At 40.3% G+C, this 23,753-nt stretch overlaps 1 long non-coding RNA gene and 1 other non-coding gene across 3 annotated transcripts; one reads left to right on the top strand and one right to left on the bottom strand.

Moving 5' to 3' along the window:
* The first annotated feature begins 431 nt into the window (after positions 1–431).
* LOC139531991 (uncharacterized) lies at positions 432–22,809 on the top strand. 2 transcript variants are annotated; one of them, XR_011666463.1, is made up of 5 exons: positions 432–660; positions 1,391–1,495; positions 4,022–4,095; positions 17,302–17,489; positions 21,863–22,809. It is a non-coding gene; the product is annotated as an uncharacterized lncRNA (long non-coding RNA). The 2 variants fall into 2 exon arrangements; XR_011666464.1 differs by having other exon boundaries at positions 433–660; positions 1,409–1,495.
* Positions 12,876–13,035, bottom strand: LOC139533099 (U1 spliceosomal RNA). Its single transcript, XR_011666697.1, has one exon. It is a non-coding gene; the product is annotated as a U1 spliceosomal RNA (small nuclear RNA).
* Positions 22,810–23,753: the final 944 nt, after the last annotated feature.

Here is a 23,753-nt window from a genome sequence, read left to right as displayed (position 1 = left end):
GTAGCCTCTGTGAAAGGATGTTACAGAATTGATAACTGTCTGTCTGCTGGCATTTTGCTCAGTTATTGCATGTAAAATGTGCATTACATACATTCAAATAATTACTTCAATTGTGCATTCATTCAGTTGAGGATTTATCCAGAATAGGTGCACTACACTAACATATCCACAATGCACTTTATTTCACAATAGATGGGCTAGTCAAGTGTTTTGACAGTTCTCCCAATTCTATTTTCAAGTTCAAGCTTGACACAGTTAAACGTAGCCCAGCCTAATGATTCATTTCAACCCCAGCATTCGAGCACGAGGGCTATCATTATGGCCTTTGTCATTGGATGCCAGGTTCAGATTCACAATGCCATTGGCTCTTTGGCTGTCAGTCTGAAGTGTTGCTCATTTTTTTGCGCGGGTCGTGCACGCGCAACACAGACAGGCACGTAACTGTTTTGAGACTGTCTGGAGTCTGTCTGAAACTGAACAAATTGGAGATGGAGTTTTAAGTCTCCATCTAAATTGATAAGAAATAATGAATTCAACATGGGAATTTACAATCACTCAACAACGCTAGGGATTGAATTACCGCGCAATATAAATCAATATTTAGGCTGACGCTTTGAAAGTTTTTTCAATGTTTATCATCAGACAATTCATTATTTACAGGTAAGACAACCAACCGTCTGTAGAGCGCGATAGGCTACTATTTTATACAAGCTTACTAAATAAATGCTATCGTTCATTGCTGTTAAAATTAATATGTTATGATAAAGAATCGGAAATGTGTTTTTATATAAAAAAAAAAATCAACAGACATCACATGCTGATAAATTGACTTCATTGCTGTATATAACGCATGCCTTATGTGATGTGAATTATGCACTGCCAAACAGACAACAACAGAATTGTTGCTTTTGAGGAAATATGCATCCCTCATTCTTCGTCCTGTTGCCTACTTTGGAAGATGCGCAGGTGACGCACCTTTGCTCACGTGAATACCTATTAACCATTTGAGCACCTCACAAGAGAGTGCCTCTTACTTGTTCAGCATTTTCAGAGCCAGAGGATGATGGCCCTTTTTAAATGTTACACGAGTAACAGTGTGTTATGCCGAGTTCATGTGGTAGTCGGAACTAGGAAACTCGGAAATGTCCGACTTGCTAACTGGTTAAACGTGGCACGTGTATGACTATAACCATTTAGCAAGTCGAACATCTCAAAGTTCCGACAAGCACTTGAACGTTGGATACATGTTACTCCCAAATATTTGTAATTTGTTGATGGATTACGACATTGTTTTACAACAACATTGTAGGCTAAATTAGGAATTTGAATTGATGTAGTGTAGCTGCACTGCGCGTGTGGTAAATACCACGCCATTGTTGGCATGTGCTAGTGTGCTCTTAACCTGCAGGTATCATCTTCTTCCGTCCTGACAAAAAGCCTATTTGCCCGAAGATTAAGCCTAATGGAGCGTTTCAATGGAGCAGTTATTTGAAAGGTTAGTTCTGGTTGAAAAAGTAAATTACAAGTAAATGATGATAAGTTAATTACTGAGGTATTGTACAATTGGCGTCTACCTGTTAAGGTAAGGCAGGATAGCACATGAGATGGCCCATAACCCAACAAGTACATTCTAAGCTACCAATTGCCAAACGAGCTCATAGTCATGAAAATTGGATGTTGGAACTGTGTCAAAACACGAGTAACAGGTAGCAGTTTTCTTTGTTCACACAATCAATGTAATAGCCTATAGCCCACAAATTGTTACTTCAGGTAAGGCAATATAGCCCTGAAGATTAACCAAAACGTGATTTGTGTCAGCCAGTAGATTTATTAGCCTATGTTTATTAGCTGTAGTCTTCTGTACCTGTCTAAGGTGGTTTCTTGTCATCTCTTGCCAATCACTGAATTTGGTATAGGACACTAGAATTACTGTTAAGTTTTTGTTGAAGAAGCCATTTGAATTGACTGTGTTTAAAAAAAATGAAATTGTGTAGCCTGAAACATTTACATAGTTCATAGATTTTTCCATTGCATGCACAATAAGCTTCTACAAATTTGACATTTTAGATAAGAAGGTGCTCTTCAGCGGGTATATCCACATTTTTTGTTGCCTCGGTCAGAGATTCTACTTTGCATGTGAAATAGACACCTTTGCTTTGTCATTGTAGCTGTCTAAAGAAACAGTAGTCACATGACTTGGAAGCTACCCTCCCACCCGCCTCTGGTTTGACAGGACAAGATGGCGGCTGCTGAAATCTCAAAGCATTGTTATTTTCTATCGCCTATTGATTCTTTGGCTATTTGATGAATGTAATGAGACAAACCTTGGACAGAATACTTGAACACAGTGCGGTTATCTGCGATAGATCAGAGAAAGCATAGATTTATTTGTTACTGCTGAATGTAAAGTGAGCATTCATTGCACCAAAACCCCCTTTTTTGTTTCTTTGATAATATAAAAAGAATTCTGGGCACTGTTAGTCTCTTTTTCCCACATCAACCCTGTTGTTCATATGCACACATGATATGGACTATCCCACTGTCTGGTTTTGTTTATCTATCAGCAAAAATATCCATAGTATTCAGTCTTACGCCCCTCGTCGTCACAGTAGAGGGTAGTGACAGAGTTCAGAAAATGAGCAGGGCAGCCTGGAACTTTGAGATCTTATAGGCACAGCCATCAGCATTTTGCTCATGGCACATAGTGGCTCATGGCATTATGGTTTGACATAATAACTGATGCAAGTGATAGACATGTCTTTGATGCTGATTCTGATGTAACAAATGTGGTTAATGGACACAAGATCTCTTAGCCTACATTTAATGTGTGGTTTTGTACACTTTTTACTTTATTATCAGAAGGAGTTGTAATGACAAGTTAATGATGTACAGTATACCTCTAAAGAGAGATCGTAATAGACGCAAGGCCTCTTTGGGTGTTGTTAAACACCCATCAGGGTGCAGTCTGACTGTAATCGCTGGCTCTGTGATGTTTATCTGTGAGTCTTATCAGTGACCGGCCTGGACAGATCACTTAATGATCACCTGCTAAAGCTTGATTTGTGCATCTGCTGTCCAACCTCACCCTCACTGAGTCTTAAAGCAACTGTCTCGAGTTTATATTAATCTATGACCTAATTAATATGACCTATAATTACAATATGAGTGAAAAAGTTTTCCTTCCAAAAAATGGTAATTAAAAAGAAGCCTTTCTGTGTTTGAATGGCTTGGGCGTGCCCCAACGACAGAAGTGTGGGCGTATACCGGTCATTAAAGATATTAATGCTAGTAGACCGCTGATTGGCCATTTCATTTCACTATCCTCTGTGAGGAAATGGCAAGCATTTTCAAAACTGTCTGTTTGAGATACAAGTTTAAGGTGGGGTTTTTGAAGTGTTTCTTTCCCCCGCCAATGTATGCTTTGGCCACATACGAGTATAGGATGAGTCAATAACGTTATTTGGGTATGAATTAACAGAATATGAACTTTTAAAAGTGAGATTTTCACAGGACAGATACGTTAATGGTTTTTGAGTGGTTTAAGATTATGTTTCAATGTAGCCTAACTTGGGAAGTTTTATCTTTGCAGGTTTGTCCCCAATCTGACCTGAAATGGTTGACATGTACAATATTCCAATTGCAATTAGAGAGGGAGAAAAACATTGCATGCTCATGGTGATGGTCTGTCTGTAAGCATGTTCATGATGGTCCAATGGACCTGGTTTAAATAAAAAAAACACACAATTTGTGTACGATGACATTGTAACAAAATCGGCTTCCTTTGCTATGCTCATCAACATATATTTGAAATACATTTTAAGTAAATTTTTCACAAACACTTTACTGAAAGCAGACAGGTACAATGGATTATAATGCAATTATAATGATTAAGAACATTTCAGTTACACTTAAAATAGACTCTGTCCTTAATTTCATGTCTTTAATCCTATGTCAAGCATGGGTTCTTTTTTTGTTTTTCACATTAGCAGCATATTAAAATGTTTGTTGTCTTTGTTTACAGAAGGCCCTTATGACATCTTGAACCCTGTACATAAACCCCATGTCTGTGGTGAGGACACTGTTCCATGGCTGATGGTAAGAATATTGTTGACCTGTTCGCTAAAGCACATTTGGGCATGTTGCAAGGAGAAAATAGTAACGCTAGGAATGCTATAAGGTGTTGGGTAAAGAGAGCAAGTGTTATTGCCTTGGGGGAGCATGACTGCTTCACAGGCTAATATTAACAGAAAATGAGTAGCAGCTTTCATCGTCAAATCTGTTGCTGAGAAATGGCACTTTGCATTCAGCTCTGCAGTCCATTCATTTTCAGCGACCACTTCTAATAAACTCAGATTGTTGATATCTTCTCAAGATAATTACACAATGTGGATCTGAAATCAGATAACTTTTCACCAGAGGCTTTTAGCTGGGGGAAAAAATACTGACATATATCTCAGAATCGTTTTACTACTCTGTTATCGGTTCCCTTTTGCTTGCCTCGCTCTAGTGGCCGCAGTCACGATTTACATTCTAGCATCATGGAAATGCCCAGAGAGAATGTGGTTCATCTTAAAGCCATTTTTCTATTTTATTTTAACACTTTTTTGGGGAGATCTCTGTGCTCATACATTATATTACGGTAGGTTAAATTCGGTTGTTTAATCTTTTATCAGTGCACTGCACAACAGCGACACCAGCCAATGCTGCTTTCTAAATGGCTGGTTGTTTTTCCTATCCTGACTACGTAATGACGCTGCATTCTGGAAACAGGGCGTTTCCTTTGATATTGGTGTGGCATAGTTTTTGAATCAAAGCCTTTGCTGTATTTGAAAGGGTCTCCTCGCAGTCTGCCAGAATATGGGCCCACTTGCCTCTTCCCCCATGGCTGCACAAGATCATGACTATTTGCACAGCTGTACTCTTTGCTGGTCTTAGCTGTCGAAAATTCAAGGCCAGCATCCTCCATTTTATGGTGCAGCCGAAGGGGAAAGAGTTTGCGCTGTAATGTAGCTACTGGATCAGGCTAATTGAAAATGGAGGGTTTATGATTAGGAAGCAATACAATTTCTACTAAAAAAACGATATGCAACTGAACAATGTTAAATCGTCAGTGAGGGAACTAATATGAACATCCTGAACATGGATTTATGTTTTTTTATCTTTATTTCATCTTTTTTCCCCCCTTCGTACAAGGTCGTTCGATTTTTAGATGATGGCATTGAGACGGGTAACCATTCACTTTTTATTGGCTATCCCCAAAAGTTTCTTGTCCAAAATTGCATCGAATGTTATCATATGAATTTGAATTTGTGGTTGACTGTTCTCCACAGTTAAATGATATGATTTTACATTTGATCGCGATCCAACATATCCTATGATTCAAAATTAAGTGAAACGTATAAAATATAAAACAATTAAATTAAAAGATTTCACTATATATATATTATTTTTCTTCAGTTTTCAGGTTATTTACAACAGGTTATCCCGTTGTTTTGCAATGTCTTAAAATAAACATTTAACCCCGATAAATACAGATAGTGTGACACATGCAGACCTATATATCCTAATTTAAAAAACATACCAAATCGTGTTATCTTTAGTATCAAATATTATCAGATGCTGCTTCTATAATACATATTAAGAAAAAATGTGTTTGGTAGATTTTCAAACCAAATTATTATTTATTGTTAAGTTGAAAAATTGCAATCGAATTAGATGTACACATATACAGACCACAATATATAATATTAACTGATTAGATTATTGTAAAATACGTTACTTGGCATATAATTTTACATCTTTTTTTTTTTTGCAATTTCCCATCGTTATTTGACTGCTTTTCAAACAAAGGTTACCCAACAATTTTTGTACTTTAATATTGTATCTTTTAGCAGTCATTTGTTGTAACACAGTGAAATATTTACTGCGACTCATCATTACTGCAAAACTCAAACGGTATATATGGGGATATGATGAGTGTACTTTTTGCAGTAAAGGTAACTTTTAATGTTTCAATGAATTATTGCACTTTAACTGACTGGAGGTTGCATGAGGAATGAATTAACAAATCAACTCGATCCCTGAAGTGGACATTTGCAACTAAACCTTTAAAGCTATAAGACTTTGAGTTTGCAGTTTTATAGTTGCCCGCATTATCTTTGAATTACTTGTAATTACCTTTCTATATATTATTTGCCAACATGCTTTTGAACAAGCAAATCATGATCAGGCCTTTGAAAAGTAAAAAACTAAAAGTGAGAAAAAAAATGGTATACCAAAGAGAATCCATAAACTGTACATCTCCTTACATTTCTCTCTCTGTTCTTTGAATAGTCTGGTTGAAAGTATTTCATAGTGTAAACTTAACATGTTCTCATATAGTAAAAACTGTAGCTACAAACTATTTTCTAATTGTGGGGTGTAGGTTTCTGGTACCTCTGACTTTCACGCTCTGAATGGTGGCCTTGGTTTTACTGTTAAAAAAAAAGTTTTATGGAGGTCAACCTGTGTTTCTATACCACCTAACACAAGAATGGCTGCCAGTGACACGTTAAGCTGGCATGCTACTCCCACGCCACAACAGTAGAAAGAGGACTGTTGGTTTGTGTGCGTGTCAGGATGTGGAGGGCGGTGGTGGGGGGGGGGGGGGGGGGGCTTTGAGGGTTGGTGGTGGGGTAGGAGAATCAAGCTTCGGCTTAATGTCAGGTTGTCTGCACTATAGTCCTTGATTTTTCACTGTTCGCTCAAACTTCTTGACCTTTGGGGTGAGACAAGGCAATGCCCAATACAGTTGTGTTTTGTGCACTGAGTTTTGTGCAGTCAGATTTCTGGGGCACATTTGGGTTTGGAAAACAAGGGCTGATATAACAGGCATTAGAGATAATTTGACATTGGGGGTTGTGGCTGAAGTATTTCCTCAACAACCAAAAATGTAAAGATGTCCTAAAGTTTGAAACAACTAATGACTGAGCATTAGTAAAATGTTGTACTGTACAAACAGTACAACAATAACGCAAATTCTGCTGAAGAATAATATAACTTTATTTGGTGTTAAACTGTGCTATTATTATGAATACTCAGCGGTTTGAAGTAAGTTACGACAGGGTTGGCTGTGTTACAAAATACATGTGTATTCATTTCTAGGCAGCTGCGATAGTTGGAAGTGTGTGTTTCGATATAAGGAAATGTATTTCGAAACATAATGTAACAATCTACCATTTAGCCTCTGCTCTGCTCCCTTGGAGCTCACTTGGTAGAGCATGGCGCTCACAACGCCCGGGTTGTGGGTTCAATTCCCACGGGGGACCGGTATGAAAATGTACGCACTGGATAAGAGCATCCGCTAAATGACTATACATGTAAAATGTAATCCACTATATATAAGTAAACTAACTTTGTTTTTACCGTTGTCTAAAGGGCTATCCATATATAGGGCTATGGGTATGAATTTAGAAAAGACACATGTCCCCTGACCTTATATTAGTATTTTCTGTGTTTTATGTCCAAATCATCACAAAGTCACTCAAATGTACTGCATAGCTTAATTAATACAGTTAACTTTAAAGCTAGAATCCTTAGTTGCTACATCCATTTTTGGACTTTTGATTCTTAAAATAATATAATTTGTAAATGCCTCATGAGCTTAGTTCAGATGTCGTACGCCATCAGAACCCCAAATATACTCCAATGTTTGTAAACAAAGTAAATGTAAACAAACTGTGTATAGCCTCAAAACATGGTTAAAACTATAATGGCGCTATCATGGATGGTCAGGCCGTGCATCCATAGCTCTGTCTATGAATTTGAGTGGTTACATTTCTCCTGGCCCAACCCCCAGCTTTTTACCAAAACAGAGGTGGGGTGTCCGCTTTGTTATTATTTCAAATAAAGATTTAAGCTTTAAGATGACATCAAATGCCAAAAATACTCACATCAGGGATATTGTCAAAATTGCTAAAGAGTAAGCATTGGTCATGTAAACAAAACCAAAGCAAGTATTGTGGTCTTGTCCATAGACTGCTTACATGGTAAGGAAACCAATGTATGTATTTTTGTAATTTGAGTGAACTATCCCACTTTTAAGGTCTTGATATTTAGGACACTTTCTCACACAATGTTTCTTCTGATATTACAAGGCCTTTTATTCGGGTGGGAGGGTCTCTTTAGACGGAAAAAGATGAGCGGGACAAATAATATATGCCAATGGAAACATGGAGTAAACATCAGCTTTAAAGTACGGTTGCGACCGCGCTATTTAGTTTGAATGGTAAATAAGTGAATGGTTTGTTTCAGATGTTGACTGCGCTGCTCCGTGTGAATGCTAAGTGCTTTCCCATGTTCCACTGTTCTAGATGCAGCTGCTGGTTTTAGGATGTGCACACACAGCATGTCCTTCCCACCCAGCTGCGTAACACTGACAGCTCCAGCAATTTCCCCTGTTTTCATTTGACTGCAAATCCTTCAGCCACTGCCTTTTAAATGGGGTGTACTCATCTATAAAACTCTCCATAAGAGTAAAGAAAAAGCGGTATGGGGTGGGTGAGCAACGTCTGACTGCGACCCCTAGCCTTGAAGACTGTCCAGATTGAATAGAGAGACCTTTTTGGCTGGAAACTTTTGTCCTCGGGTGGCGTCTTATGTTAAACACGTTTTGTTTTCTTACTACGAAGTGCATCGCTTTCGTCGTAAGATACAGTACGACGCATTCATGCCATGTCGCTGCCATGGTAACTTTTTTTTCTCCCACTTTAGTGTTCTTGGGATAAATTGGCCAATGGCACAGATGGGCATGGGTTGCTTTCATGCTATTCCGTTGTTATTGTTTTGTTTATAGGAAAATCTGGAGGTGTCGGTTTTGCAGATTAATGAAATGGACTGTTTCTCTCTCTCTCTCTGTACAAATTTGGTTGAACTACTTGTACTTTTTGACTGACCATTAGTCAGCTGAGTTTTTTTGAGATTACATAAAAATATCTCAAAGGAAATAAAATAGAGTACATGGCCTATCACCTGCATAGTTAAGTTAGCGACCATCCTGGAGTATTCCTTCCTACGCACTTCCTCGTATGCGTGGCACTTTTCGTCCTGCATGTGTGTTCGTATATTTTCTTAATTAGGGTCTCTCATTAGCTTCAGCTGGAATACCTGCTCTCTCTCCTAAAGCACTGTGACCTTTCGTGAATTGACGGCCAGGCAGAGCAGAGTTAGAACCAGTCTCCCCCGCCGGTTCCTCATAACTAGAGTACGATGCACCATGACTAATTAGTAAATCTCACCTCGCTCAAAGGTGGAGGAAATTCTTTATTGTACAGGGAGGGTAAATGCCCACCTGCTGCAAACCCGTGGAAACCCACATCAGTCAGGAGACCTTTAGGGGTGGATTTCATATCTCACTGAGCGCGAGCTAGCATGCCTTTGGCTTGTTTTAAACATTTAACTCCACAGAAGTCAAAATGAGCAAGGGAAATGCAGACTGCACCATGTCCTTTCTCCTGTCACACAATGGTGTGGAAAGGTCAGGCCTAATGAAGTCAGAGGTTTAACCCCTGGTATTCAGTGACTGTGCGCGGGCCCCCGCACCACCTCACCCCATCAGCCATGTGGGTTAATCCCCTTTTGATGCTAATTGATAGGCAATAATACAATCCTTATCCAGGAGCTGTGTTTTGTCTTCCACAGCCCAACTCTCAGAGTGTCGGTGACACAAGGTGGTAAAGCGCTAAACCAAATGTGAAATTGATATTTTTCATGTTTGTGTGGGTTTTATTTTTATAGACACTTACAAAGTGCTCAGTGTTCAGTTTGTGTCATCTGAGGCTCTTAGCAGGGCTTACTGCCATGACCTCTAGGATCCCTCATTGATCTCAATGGTAAAGTTTGTTTTGACTTGACCTCTTTCATCTTCAACACCATCTTATGGATGGTTGCACAGCTGTAAACAGTTGGCTAATTACTCACTTAAACAAAGTTTTAATGAGTTGGTTGGACTTGGAGGAATCACTTGAAAATGGAGGAAGCAGGAGTAACATATTATTCCATTCTCTGTACTATTGGTCACCTGTGGGGCCGTTACATAAGCCCTATATTTATCAAGCAATCAGAAGCTCAAATATGAGCACCAATTGAACATAATTTTCATGAAAAATTGAAGTTTGATCAATATTAAAGGGATCTTCCGGCAGAATTATATTTTGTGTCGACTCTCAGTTGCTGTATGCAAATGTCTAGCGGTGCAAATACAGTGTTACATGGCATTTTTGACCGAGCACTATGTTTGGGTGACATGGGCATAATTAAAGATGGGTTTATGATCATGTCAAGTCTTGTGCATATTACAAAAAAGTCTGGTGAAGTCCAGTTTATTAATAAGGAACCGCATATCAGTAGAATACTCAAGTTTATGAGTCAAATGTGGCGTTTGTCTTTTTTTCCTCTATTTTACCCATTTTTCATAAAACATCACATTTGATCCTCTGGTTTGCCATCTGGTAGCTTTACTCTCCCCCTTTTTAAGCGTTTTGCATGTTTTTCCGTGGCGCTCATTGTTAAAGACTTTGCTTACTTTCATTAACTTCAGGACTGTGGGCAAATAGTGGTGCCAAGGAAACCACACGCTATGTCTTTTGGATAGCCGTTATGCATCGGCAGCTCGCATCACACCAGGCTGCAATGGAGTTAAGCGTTTTATTTCGACTGGAAAGCTTTTATATCTGTTTTTATTCGTTACTTTTAGCAGAGATTGTGCATAGCGAGAAGAAAAACAGTTTCCAGAAGGGTTTCGTCAATAGGTTTTTTTAGAATGTTGTTGGAGTAAACAAAAGTGGAGTAGGTTAGACTGCCATTTCCACCAGTCTCTTCAACTAGCGCAATTAAGCAGGCTGTTCCAGCAGTGTGCTCAGCAGTGTACAACAACACACTTTGGCTGGGAAATGCCAGGTGTCGTGTCTGTTCTTGTTCATTTCACACAGTGACTCGAGTCCCTCCCTGGAACGCCATTCGCTGGTCTCCGTAGGATGGAAGTTGTTTTCAATTCGTTTGTTACCAGAAGTAATGGGCAACCATAAGACCCGATAACGTCATTTGTTGCACGGAAAAGACTCATATGGAACAAACGCTAATTACAACTTGGACTGTGCTCATATACTCCACTTGACTGCAGACACCTACCCTCTTCATGCCACGCACACCCATGTCATCCCAAAACGGTCGAAGTGAACTGAGTCAGTCTCAGACATCCATCTGTAGACCTCACCCTTAACCCCCAGACAGACAGACACACACACACACACAATCGAGATGAAATCACAACAGCAATATCACAATGCCCTTTAGCCTTAAAGTATCATTTGCGGAGGAACATGTCATTCAAAGTGATTACAGTCCAGGATGAACTGACGATCATGGATTCAAAGTCTTATCGTTCAGCACACGTTTCACCCTTAAGAATGTTTCACTGGTACCTGGAGGATTATTGAACCACGTAAAGAAATCTTCGGAATATTGCTACGGTATGACATTTACATTTTGGTCATTTAGCAGACGCTCTTATCCAGAGAATAGGGGAGAACGGTTGGTCGTCACACTTTCTGGACGCATCTGTGCTTTTTATTGACAGCACCAGTATATCACCATTTTCAATATTAGGAGAAAGGCCAATGTCTTGGGTTGAAATGGGGACCCGTTTTATCCACGTATCCTATTCCAACATGTAGTTATAAGCCATCAAACACACCTGCCCCATCGCGGGTTTGGTTGTCACACAGTATGGGGTCGGTTGTCACACAGTATGGAGTTGGTTGTCGCTATGATTGCTAGTAGCTTATTTCTTTTGTAACAGGAAGTGAAGCGATATAGCAAACAAAGTCTTAGAAATAGCCAACTCTCTTTGATCGAACGATATTCCTAACAAAATGCAGCATTTTATGTCTTTAGAATAACATCTGACATTTTGAGAAACGTTTTGAGTGTATGTGTGTGACAAAATAAATGTTTTTGAGAGAGAGAAAGGCAACGAAGCGATCTCTTTACATTACAATCAACCAAACAAGTTCTACAGGCCCCAGTTTTATTCCACCTGGACTACTACCCAGTTATATGGTCAAGTGCCACAAAGAAGGACACACCGATAGGCAATTACAGTTGGCCCAGAAGAGACCAGCACGGCTGGCTCTTAACTGTACATGAAGGGCTGATATCATTAACATGCATGTCAATCTCTCCTGGCTCAAAGTAGAGGAGAGATTGACTGCACCACTACTTGTCTTCGTGAGAGGTATTGACGTGTTGAAAGCACCGATCTGTCTGTTCAAACAGCGAACATACAGCTCCAACACCCATACGTACCCCAGAAGACAAGCCACCAGGGGTCTCTTCACAGCACCCCAAGTTCAGAACAGAGGCTAAGAAACACACAGTACTATAGAGCCGTGACTACATGGAACTCTCTTCCACATCAAATAACTCAAGCGAGCAGTGAAATCAGATTAAAGAAACAGATAAAACAGCACCTCACGGCACAACACGGACTGTGAAGAGAGACATACGCAAACACAATCTAACACACACACTCTACATACACACGTTGTACAATTGTATTATTGTAATAGTGTACATTTTAAATTGTAAATTTGTAATAATATAATGTATAATTGTTTTATTTATGATGTAGGCTGTTGTTGTGATGTAATTGTTTTATTTCTGTTTGGACCCCAGGAAGAGTAGCTTGGCAGCAGCTCAAATCAAAATCAAATCAAAGTGTATTGTTCGAGGACACAGATTTGCAGATGTTGTCGCAGGTGCCGTGAAATGATTGTGTGTCTAGCTCCAACAGTGCAGTAATACCTAGAAATACTTGAAGTAATACCTAGCAATACAGTCATGGGAGAGCGTGGACGCAGTCCCCCACTACCACAAATTATGCAGTCGAGATTCCCACATTTGGGGAATTCGCAGGGGTCAGCATGGCCGGAGTACAATGGCTGAGACTCGCCCTAGGTGAACCTCATTCGTGATCAAGGTGTCTGCCAGGTACAGTAAGTATTTAATGGGGATCCTAATGAATACTAAATGGCACAAGCGCAAAAGAGCTTGGGGTATTGTGTACTGGCAGGGGCAATGTTGATAGTGACAATCAACCCTACATTCCATGTGCTCATTAAGATGCTAGTTACCACATGGTAACTAGCATCTTAATGAGGGTGACGATCCGAACTCCGAAATAGGTTTGAAATATAGCTCTCCATTTTCTCCTTTCAACAAGATAATTGTTCATGGATACTCTCATAATTCAAAGATGTACAAAGAAAATACCAATAATTCATTTTTTAAACTTTCACCTATGAAAAATATAAATTCCCCTCACCTCAATGTTTTGTCATGCTGACATGAATTGACCAGGTGGATGAGTTCTTACACAGTGGCATTTAGATTGAGAGTAAAAGCACTGTAGTAAATAGCACTATGTCAATCAACCCGTGAGACCTCCAACCCTGGTCTCCCCTAATCATATCATGATGCCTGATAATGATAGTTATGTAATTGCAATGTTCTCTACAATGTTCCACAAAGGCTTGATTTTGTTTCATGTCTAGTCGTAGACAACATTTGATGAGTTCTCTGGAGATCATTGCAATCTGCAAGGATTTTCAGCTTCTGAAACGATACATAGAGACCAGTTTCTGTCCAGTGTCTTTTCAAAGATGGCCATCCATTCCTCCAATGGGGATACAATGGATAAAGTGTTAAGGGGCCTCCTCTCTTTGAGGATGGCTGGCCGGTTGGATCCTACACTGTACATGTCCAGAGAGACACCATTCAAATCCCTTATATTGGCCAAGAAGAGACATCGGCCTGTCATTGTTGAGAAAGGACAAGCTTTGGTAATTATCACCTTCAGATCAACCAGGTATAATTTTGGCATCAAAATAATTAACCCATTCCTTTCTACACTACAGCAATGTATTTGTCAATTCAACGACATTCTCAAATGTTTGATTAATTAGGAATTCAAATGTGTGGTTATTAACAGATGGCTTGAGAGTAGTGCTCAACAGCCGAATTTAGATTTTTGTTGTTTTCTGTTGTTCTGCAGCAAAATCCATATTTACATAAATCCTCCAAAATGGTTAGAGCCCATCTGACAGAGCTGTACACACTGGCTTTATTTGCAAATGCAGATTGGGTCCCAATCTCTGGGCTGAATGTGTGAGGCTTTACTGTATGTTTGCTTATCTGTCCAGCCATCCCATCTATTCAAATAGCATCCCTTTAATTAAAGGGAGGCGTGGCTCGCTGGGCTTATTCTCTTCCTGGGACCCTTTCTCTTATTTTGGAGACCAGATGGCGGAGGGGCACAGAAGCTCCCCTTTTGTGCAGACAGCCCCTGTGAAAAGAGCCTCTCCTCCCTAATGTAATCAGTGGCACCGGAAGGGTCCATTCTGGGCTGTGAAAGGAGACAATTTGGTCTGGACACGTCCAGATTAGAGAAACACAGAGTTCATCTCCCGGCCCTGCCCCCTTTGACCAGGGCCCTGGCACGGAGTAGCGTCAGCTTTGATCAGTGGAGGGAGGAGGGCGACGATCCGACCTGCCTTCTTTACCCTGTACTTGGCTGCTGCTGACACCTCCTTCCGGAAAGAGCCAGGGGGGGTTGGCCTGGGGTGGTGGCCACCATGACCTGTCTAGACAGTGTCGCAGGTTGCTGTGGTGTTGCCAAGGGGAAATGATGAACTCTGACCTTAAATGCAGTTGGTTAAGAGTCACTCTGGTCATCCAAAAGGATGTTTTTTATTTGGAGGGGTTGGGGGGTGGGGAAAAAGGGCGGGGGTGTGGATGTGACCCACATAATATACAATCTTCTGGAAAGGATCACTAGCATGAATGCATGAATGCAAAAGTTTTTCTGAAGTTTCATTTTATTTGTATTTATTTTGTTTTCTGTGAACATATGTGGCGCTAACTGTTCTGAGAAGCAAACAAACATTTAGATTTAATAGGTTTGTTAGCAGATTATACCTGCTCACTTGGGGACCAAGACATGCAGATGATCTACATGGGAGCTTTTTTACAGAATGTTCAGTATTTTACAGTTGGACTTCCTCTGACATCTAATTTCATAAAGTTTTCAGTAAGTTATCTTTTTTGAATATATATATGTATATGTATGTATGTGTGTGTGTGTATACATAAATAAATGTATTACTTTGGTTATGTGTAAAGTAACCCAACGTACTTGTATTCTGTTATTATAATATTTCAGTAATTTGTGATTCCCCCCCCCCCCCCCTTAACTTTATGTACAAATACAGTGTAATAAGAAGGTAAATGGTTTTTAAAAATGTTTTTTTTTTTAAACAAATCTTAATAGACTCAAAGGCATTGCATTGTTTTCTTACAAGTTGACTAAAAAACAGTATCACTGTTTTTGTTTTGAGGGACACGAATTGATATCCATTTGGTCTGTTGCCAGTTTTGACTCAGCTTAGCCACCCACTTGACTATATGAGAACAGAATTGATCAAATATTGTCAAATAATTCAGTTATTACACTATGGTTTCTCGATTTAATATATAATTGGTCACAAAACGTGTCTACGTAGTTTGCCGACTTTTGCTGCGCCTTGTGTAAAATAAAATCTTCTGCAACACATGCATATTTACAATGCACATTTTTTAAGGAAAACCCCATTCATGTAGCGTTATTACCACATAGTACCACTATTTTCTCATAGTCTGTGATGACTGGCGCCTATTCACCGGCACACAGCCAGCTGCAGGAAGCAGTGGTTGTTCCTGTGGAATGGTGGGTGTAGTAATTCTTCCATCATGGCCGCCATTGCCACCCCGCCCTCTCGCCTGCCACTCAGGACTAGCAGTAAAATGGAGTGAGCGAGACTAGAGAGCGATGCGCCCACCACTGCTATGTGGCTGCTGTGGCACACTCCACTGAACCATAACCCTTCCCGTTCACCATACCCGAGCTTAGGGGCGCTCTATACGTCTTAAGGTGCTTTTAAACGGTGTTAAAGCATGGTAGTGTACGAAGGAGAGAGTTATTGTGTGAGTGAGTGCTTAGGGAATGAATCGTTTGCATAGGACAGCACAGGTAGAAGATACTACTGATACAGATGATGGGTAGCCTAGCCCGCCACCATTTTCTCAATGACTGTAACCACAAGAAATGGTTGACAGTGCAGGCTGTTCAGAGGCTCAATGATAGAATTGATGTCGCCATGGTAATGTGTGGCAGACCGCACAGAAGTATATTGATCTGGATTAGCGAGTAGTTTTATTTGCGAAAAATGACTAAGGTGGCTGTTTTTGCGTTTGTCTAGGAAGCAACCAGGGATAACCATCCCAGTGACGACACTGGTTGAAATTATGTCTTTTTAACCAGTTTTACAGTCAAAATGACGTCTTTTTAACCAGTTGTGTAGTTAAAAGGATGTCCTTTTTAGCCAGTTTTGCTCACTGGGATACAGTAACCGGTACATCATGCGGTGAGGCTTATCTTATTGCATTGGATATGTTTTTGTTATCAGCACTAGAGATGGAGGCGAGGATGTTTTATGCACAATTTCACCAGCTCCTCTGTTTAGCATTGAAATGTCTTCCTGATGATTTATGTGTTATCTACCAAATCAATGTGGGCAAACAGAGATTTGGTTATATGATCATATCTTTTTCCGCTTACATAACACGGCTGCGCCATTTTTCTGCGGTATCATGTCTCCGATAATCCTTCGCGTCACCATAGAACACTGTGTCATTTGAATTCCAGAACTGTACTGTATCGCAGAAGTAGAATGTGTTTTTGCAGTGTAGGGAGGGCAGGAAGTGGTCTGAAACATGGTAACCCTTCAAATGGGTGAATATATTTGACCTTCGGTTCATTGTGGTGATTATACACCATTGATGCCAAATGACTGTTTTACGGAATACGATAACAAACCCCATTTGCGATACTCTTATCTGTTTGCTTCTAAGTCACTATACGTATTACATGCATGTTATTTTGTTGCTCATGTGCACCAGCAACTTTAGATGTAGCCTAATTCTGGGATTGTTCTTTACAATATATTGACGAACCTGAATTTTGCCTGAAATTAATTGTGTGATGGAGTATACAGCGCATTGTCATCCAATCTACACACAATACATAGGAAAAAATAGGTTGGATCATGCAATAGTGTTAAAATTAGGTTGGATCATATAAATCAAAGTTCTATTTTTAGGCACCCCTGGTAAATATGACATTCTCATTGGTTCACAATGTATATTTGTTTCTTTGTTTTTTTTTCACAGCGTGTGAGGAGGATGGCTGTGCTCTGCACCACGAAGAAGATGTCATGCTGAGGATGGGTTTCTGCACTGATGTTGTTGGTGTGATGTACTGTAGCGGTGGCTCTCTCACGTGTGTCTCTGTTGGCCATGATGCGTAACCATAGAGAGTGAGTGACAGCCTGGTCCCCACACAGCATAGGGGGCCTGAGGTGAGTAGGATGTGCCCTTGGCCCTGCCTGTCTGGCTACCTTTGTTTCTCTCAGCAACACAGACACATACAGAGCCTTCAGAAATTCAAAATGGCTTCAATAAATAAAACATTCTCACCCATCTACACACAATACCCCCATAATGCCAATTGTTTGCAAATTTATTGACATTGAAATACAGAAATATCTCATTTCTCTGAGTCAATACTTTGTAGAAGGACCTTTGGCAGCGATTTACAGCTTTGAGTCGTCTTGGGTATGCACAACTGGGTTTGGGGATTTTCTCCCATTCTTCCATGCAGATTTTCTCAAGCTCTGTTAAGTTAGATGGGGAGCGGCGGTGAACAGCAATCTTCAAGTCTTTCCACAAAATTTCAATGAGATTCAAGTCTAAGCTTTGGATGGGCCACTCAAGGACTTTCACATTCTTGTTCTGAAGCCATTCCAACATTGCTTTGGCTGTATGCTTGGGGTCATTGTCCTGTTCTAAGGTCGTTTCCACTCTGAAGCAGGTTCTCATCAAGGATTTGCCTGTATTTGGCTCCATTCATTGTTCCCTCTGTCGTTACCAGTCTCCCAGTCCCTGACACTGAAAAGCATCCCAATAGCATGATACCGCCACCACCATGCTTCAAGGTAGGGATGGTGTTAGACGGGTGATGAGCTGTGTTTTTGTTTTTCTCCAGACATAGCGCTTTTTGCATACATTTTTGTCTCATGAGAACACAAAATATTTTTGCCTTATGCATTCAGAGTCTCACGTGCATTTTTGCAAACTCCAGGTGTGCTGTCATGTGCCTTTTTCTCAGGAGTGGCTTCCGTCTGGCCACTCTCCCATAAAGCCCAGATTGTTGAAGTATTGTAGAGATTGTTGTCCTTCTGGCAGGTTCTCCCATCTCAGCCAAGGAACTCTGTAGTTCTGTCAGAGATTTCATTGGGTTCTTGGTCACCTCTCTGACCAAGGTCCTACTTCCTCAGTTTAGTCGGACGGACAGCTCGTCTGGATAGTTCTATATTTTTTTCCATTTCCCAATGACGGAGGCGACTGTGCTCTTGGAAACTTTCAAGACTCTAGAAATTGTTGTATACCCTTCCCCAGATCATCACAATTCTATCTCGGAGATCTACTTACTTACTTAATGACTTTATTGTTTTGTTGCAGTATCATGTACACGTTTAAAGTGGCATTTAAAAAGAACTCCACACTAAACATCGCACACACTGAGGGATGCAAAAGAGAATACATCTGTTTTGGGGATATAAAGAAAGAAGAAAAATGACAATGTTCGGTGTTAAAATGAAGGATTTGAATATGGTACGGAATATTGACTATGAGAAACCTACCTTCTCTCGCTGTGTATCCCACCGTTTGGCACCATGAGAGATTGATCATGACAGTTCAGTATGGAACAAATTATGTGCCGACTCCATTTCCTATGTTCATGATCTGCGGCATGTTTGTCAGTGCTCCCAAAATGGTGGGTCAAACCCAACCGCATACTGTGGCCAATTTCTACTCGGGAACGTTGTTTGTGGGGTTTAAAAAATATATTGAATGTCTAAAAATCACAGCAACAAAGTTTTGGAACCACTGTTCTAGTATTGCCGAGTTCAGCACTTAGTTCATCAGGGGGTCTCAGATTGCTTCTGTGATAACTGCATAATGGCTGCGTTTACACAGGCAGCCCAATTCTGATCTTTTTTCCACGATTTGGTCTTTTGGCCAATCACATCAGATCTTTTTCAGAGCTGATCTTATTCGTCAAAAGACCAATTAGTAGTAAAAAAAAAAAGATCTGAATTGGACTGCCTGTCCAAACGAAGCCCATGACACGCAGGGTGTCAGAGTCTGTGCTAAAAAGGTTTATTAGTCAACTCCAAATTATAGACTAGGTGTAGAAATGACTGAGGTGTAATGAAAAATCATACAGTGCAATGAACATCCTTTCAAAGTAGTCTGTCCATACTCCTCCTTTCATAATCTGTTATGTAAGTGAAATGTGAATAGAAACCATAACATGAAATAAATGAAAAACCACCTGCAATGCTATTGTATTTCACTGCAGCATTTATAAACATTGATCAGAAAGTGTTTATGTGGGTTATGTCATATGTGGACTCAGAATGTACTCTCAGCATTGGAGGAAAAAGCTGTTTGGGCATGGAAATTGTGGGGAATTGGAGCTAATGCTTTATTGACATTCATTTTTGACTATTTTCTCTGAGCCCTACTGCCAGTCCCTCAACAATATCGTAGCATGTTTTTACTTTTGCAAGTGAATCGAATCGTCCAGCAATTGAAATTAATTATGTCTGGTATGCATCCATCAATCAATCAGCAACCTTATTTCATTGGTTAGTTTAGTCCAGGAAGTGGTTTTAACAAGTTTCTAGATAATTAAATTCCTTGGGATATCTTCTCTTTTTTTTCTTAAAAAAAAAAACTTTGTTAGTGAAAATGCTTCCTAAGTGGGAGAATGGGTAGGGTGGCCTACACCAGGAAGGGTCATTCGATATCCTACATGAGAAAAACAGCCAAATGGAAAGTTCCCTAAAAACTTCTAGCATTCCGATGAAAACTATCCCGTGTCTCTTTTGCCAAGGGGTCACTCAAACACAGTGTGTGAAATGAGAGTTGCCTTCTGTGCGACTTCTTAGAAGGCGTCCGCGTCTCATTGTCTGCCCAGTCAACTTCTACAGGCCCCAGTGCCCTGAGTCCCATACATAAGAGATCAAGGGTTACCAAGGTGCTATTGAGAGAGAAGGGCTCAATGTGAAAGGGGACAAACTGGACCACAAAATACTAATTTCCTTTGCATGTTAGGTGCCCTGGTGGGGATTCAGACAGGGTCACTGACACAACTGCTGGAGTTGCTGTTTGTAAACGGTCCCCAGCTCTGTGCAGTGTGTGTGTGTGTGTGTGTGTGTGTGTGTGTGTGTGTGTGTGTGTGTGTGTGTGTGTGTGTGTGTGTGTGTGTGTGTGTGTGTGTGTGTGTGTGTGTGTGTGTGTGTGTGTGTGTGTGTGTGTGTGTGTGTGTGTGTGTGTGTGTGTGTGTGTGTGGCTTGATAATGCATTGAGGTGGTTAACCAAGGAAAGTTGGACCTGACTATGGTCAAGCAGTGCCAGACAGAAGTACCTCATTTAGAAAGGTAAAAGGTGCATCTGTCCACTCGGGTTCTCTCCACAATGTCCAGTCACTGAGCTCTGGCATTAACTTGTATTCTAACAAGATTAAAATATATTTGTCCTGGGGATTAGCATAGTTAGGTGCCCTTTTGCCTTCTTTTTTTTTGCGGTGGTGCGGTGACACTGGGCTTTGATCTGTGTTGCGTGGCAAGGGTCCTGGCTTGGGCCTGGCCATTCGAGTGCCAAGTGTGAAATTGGCCTGATGTCATCCCCATTCTCCACCTTTTACGTCTTTCACCACTTTAATTATGTTTCCGCTACAAAGCCTGGGCACCTCGAAGCAGATTCCACTCGAGCTATAGGAAGCATTTAGAAACTATGGTGAAAGGACACAGTAGGGGAGGGTGAGGGCAAAGCAGGATGGGATCCTAGGTAGGCAAGGGACATTAATACTTTTCTGTTATTTTCTTGTTATCTCCCGCTTCCTCTTTCTTGGTCTCTCTCTCTCTCTCTGCCACCTAACTACCTGTTGGTGGAGAACTTTTGAAAAGTTCTGTGAACTTTCAAAGCAATTACTTTTACTCTCCTTTTAAAATGGTTGTTTTTGAAGTCCGCATTTTAATGCAGGCCTGCATGTTCATACAGTTGTTTCTTAAGGCAATGTGCTCCCTCAGTTATTTAACTAACCATTCCTCTCAATGGGAACCAATAATGTTTTATTTGGATAGGTAGCTCTCAAACACAGTAAAGTTATGATGGTTTCTAAAACATTTTCTATGCTTACATTTAACCTTCACACGACAAGCAATGGGTTTCGGGGCTTAGCAGTTATTTTGTTTTTTGAAGTGTGATGGGGTTTTGATGTTGGGTTTGAAACTTTGGAAATTGACGGAGGTTCCCATCGAAAAGCTGCAGAAGTGTGTGGGTGTGTGTGTGGACGAGAGGGAGGGAGGGAGGGGGGGGAAGAACGGAGGGAGGGGGGGAAAGAACAGAGGGAGGGAGGGAGGGGAAGAACAGAGAGGGGGAGAAAGAAATGGGGGAGTGAGTTTGAGTTTGTGGGTGAGAAAGTACTGTCTATTGAGAATGGGTTACTGTGGGGTGGGGTGGGGGAGGGGGGGGGGGAATGAGCCACCTGCAGCCATGACAGGAGGATTTGACCTTCATTGGTCTCTCTCTCTTTCCTTCTCCCTCCTCTTTCTGTCTTACTCTCTTCTTCTTTCTCCTTTCCTTTCCCGCCTGGCCACAGAACCACAGACTCCTTTTCAGAAGCAGTGAGGACTGACCAGTCTGCAAGCGAGACACTGGCCTTTCTCCCATCATGCCAGTCACTGACTGTTCTAGGCGTTTTGTTCAAAGACTAGTGCCACAAGTATGGAAATGCAGATAAATCATTGTAACAAATGAAAGAGGGAAAAAAAGGGTTAAATGCCTGGAAATGGTCACCGTCCACCACTTGTACCACTACCTGGTGCATTTTGTTTTGAAAATTTTGCCAACATTTTCAGTTGTTGACGGATCTGTAGAGCGGAGGTATCTTTCTACACACGCAGATTATGAGAGCCCTCAATGTAAATAACATATTTTTGTTTCTTTGAATTTAAGATGTCATTAACAATGACCTATCACAGTTTGCTGATGATATGCCCGAATGTACTCTTTCAGATAAACATTCTACATAGTTTGTTAGATATGGAAACATACAACTGTCATGTGACGTTTACGAGAAAACAATCAAAACAGTATAAAGCAAGTCTGTTTAGTATTACGTTTTGCAGGCTATATGTTATTTGGGTAATTCATAGAAGCTCTGTAAGTATGTAAAACATGTTTTGTTTTTTATATTTAAAAAAAATATCCACAGTATATGTATTGTCTTAATCAAGTATCCCCCAACAGTCCGAATGGAGGAGTAGTCCAATGGCAGTTTTGGTTATATTGTGATGATTGAACGAGTTGAAGCAGTCGTAGACTGGGATATATGGCCCACCTGACTAGTATGAGGAAGAATCTGGAAACATAGCAACATTTATCTCAAATGATATCCAATACATTTGATCCATCTTTATTTTGTACATTTTTTTTGTCAAAGTGATGAGAAAAATATTATTCACCATTTTGTGTAATGTTGTGATTTGTCCTTCTCATAATAAAAATGAAGACGTACTCAAATGTGATGTCTTTGTTTTAAAGTTGTATGTTTGTGTCACCTTTTTATGAACTAACCTGACCTGTGTGATGACAACACAAACCTGGGAATGTAAAGCTATTGGATGAAATTCACTTTACGATTTTTCATGAGCAAACATCACTGTTATAAGACCTACTTGGAACATAGGCCAACCTTATACCAGCTTTGTTGTGATAGTGCTATTTTATTGTAGGCCATTGTAAATGAAAAAATGTTGGGTGTCATTATTCCTTTTTATTTATCTAGTAGTCTTATTGATAAGGTAACTGTAATGTCAATGGTCTTGAGAAGGGAGTGTCAGTTTGGGGGAGTACTAGGCCTAATAACAGCTCACCACTTAAACTAATGCACCCTTCTGGGCTGGACCTAACCTCTCTGGGGTAGTAATAGTTGCAACAAATGGTGGCAAAATCCAAATCATGTAAATATTCTAGATTTTTGCTTTTTGTTTCATTTTATCATTGACATTTTTGGTCGAAAGGTTACTACAAATAACATTGGTGATTTTCCCAGTGGTGTTGCCAAAACAATGACGCCATCCAAATGGACTCCTTGGAACAACTCTGACGTCACCCCCATTGAAGTTGAAATGTAAAACAGTTAGGTAAGGGTTAAGGTTCGGGTTAGGATTAGGTTCAGGTTATGGGCAATGTTTGATGTAAGGATAGTGGCTAGGGTTAGGGTAGGGCCATCACAAGGATCCCGGATAGCACTAACCATTTGTCAGTGGAGGGTCAACGTTTTCTTTCCGATTTTTCTGTGTTTGCATAGAGATGGCCATGTCTCACAGGCGTTCATATAAATGGAATGAATTCATTCTATTTCCATGGTTAAGTTATCCTGGACTCTGAATTATAGAAAAATTATGATGCCAGAGAAGTTTTAAGTGTATTATCTTCGAGGTTTATTTACTTTTCTTTTCCAGTTTTTCAGGAGGAAGTTAATTACA

The sequence above is a fragment of the Salvelinus alpinus genome, chromosome 10 (assembly GCF_045679555.1).
Source record: "Salvelinus alpinus chromosome 10, SLU_Salpinus.1, whole genome shotgun sequence".
Taxonomy (NCBI): domain Eukaryota; kingdom Metazoa; phylum Chordata; class Actinopteri; order Salmoniformes; family Salmonidae; genus Salvelinus; species Salvelinus alpinus.
Note: the sequence above shows the minus strand (reverse complement) of the source record. Positions and strands in the feature narration are given on the sequence as shown.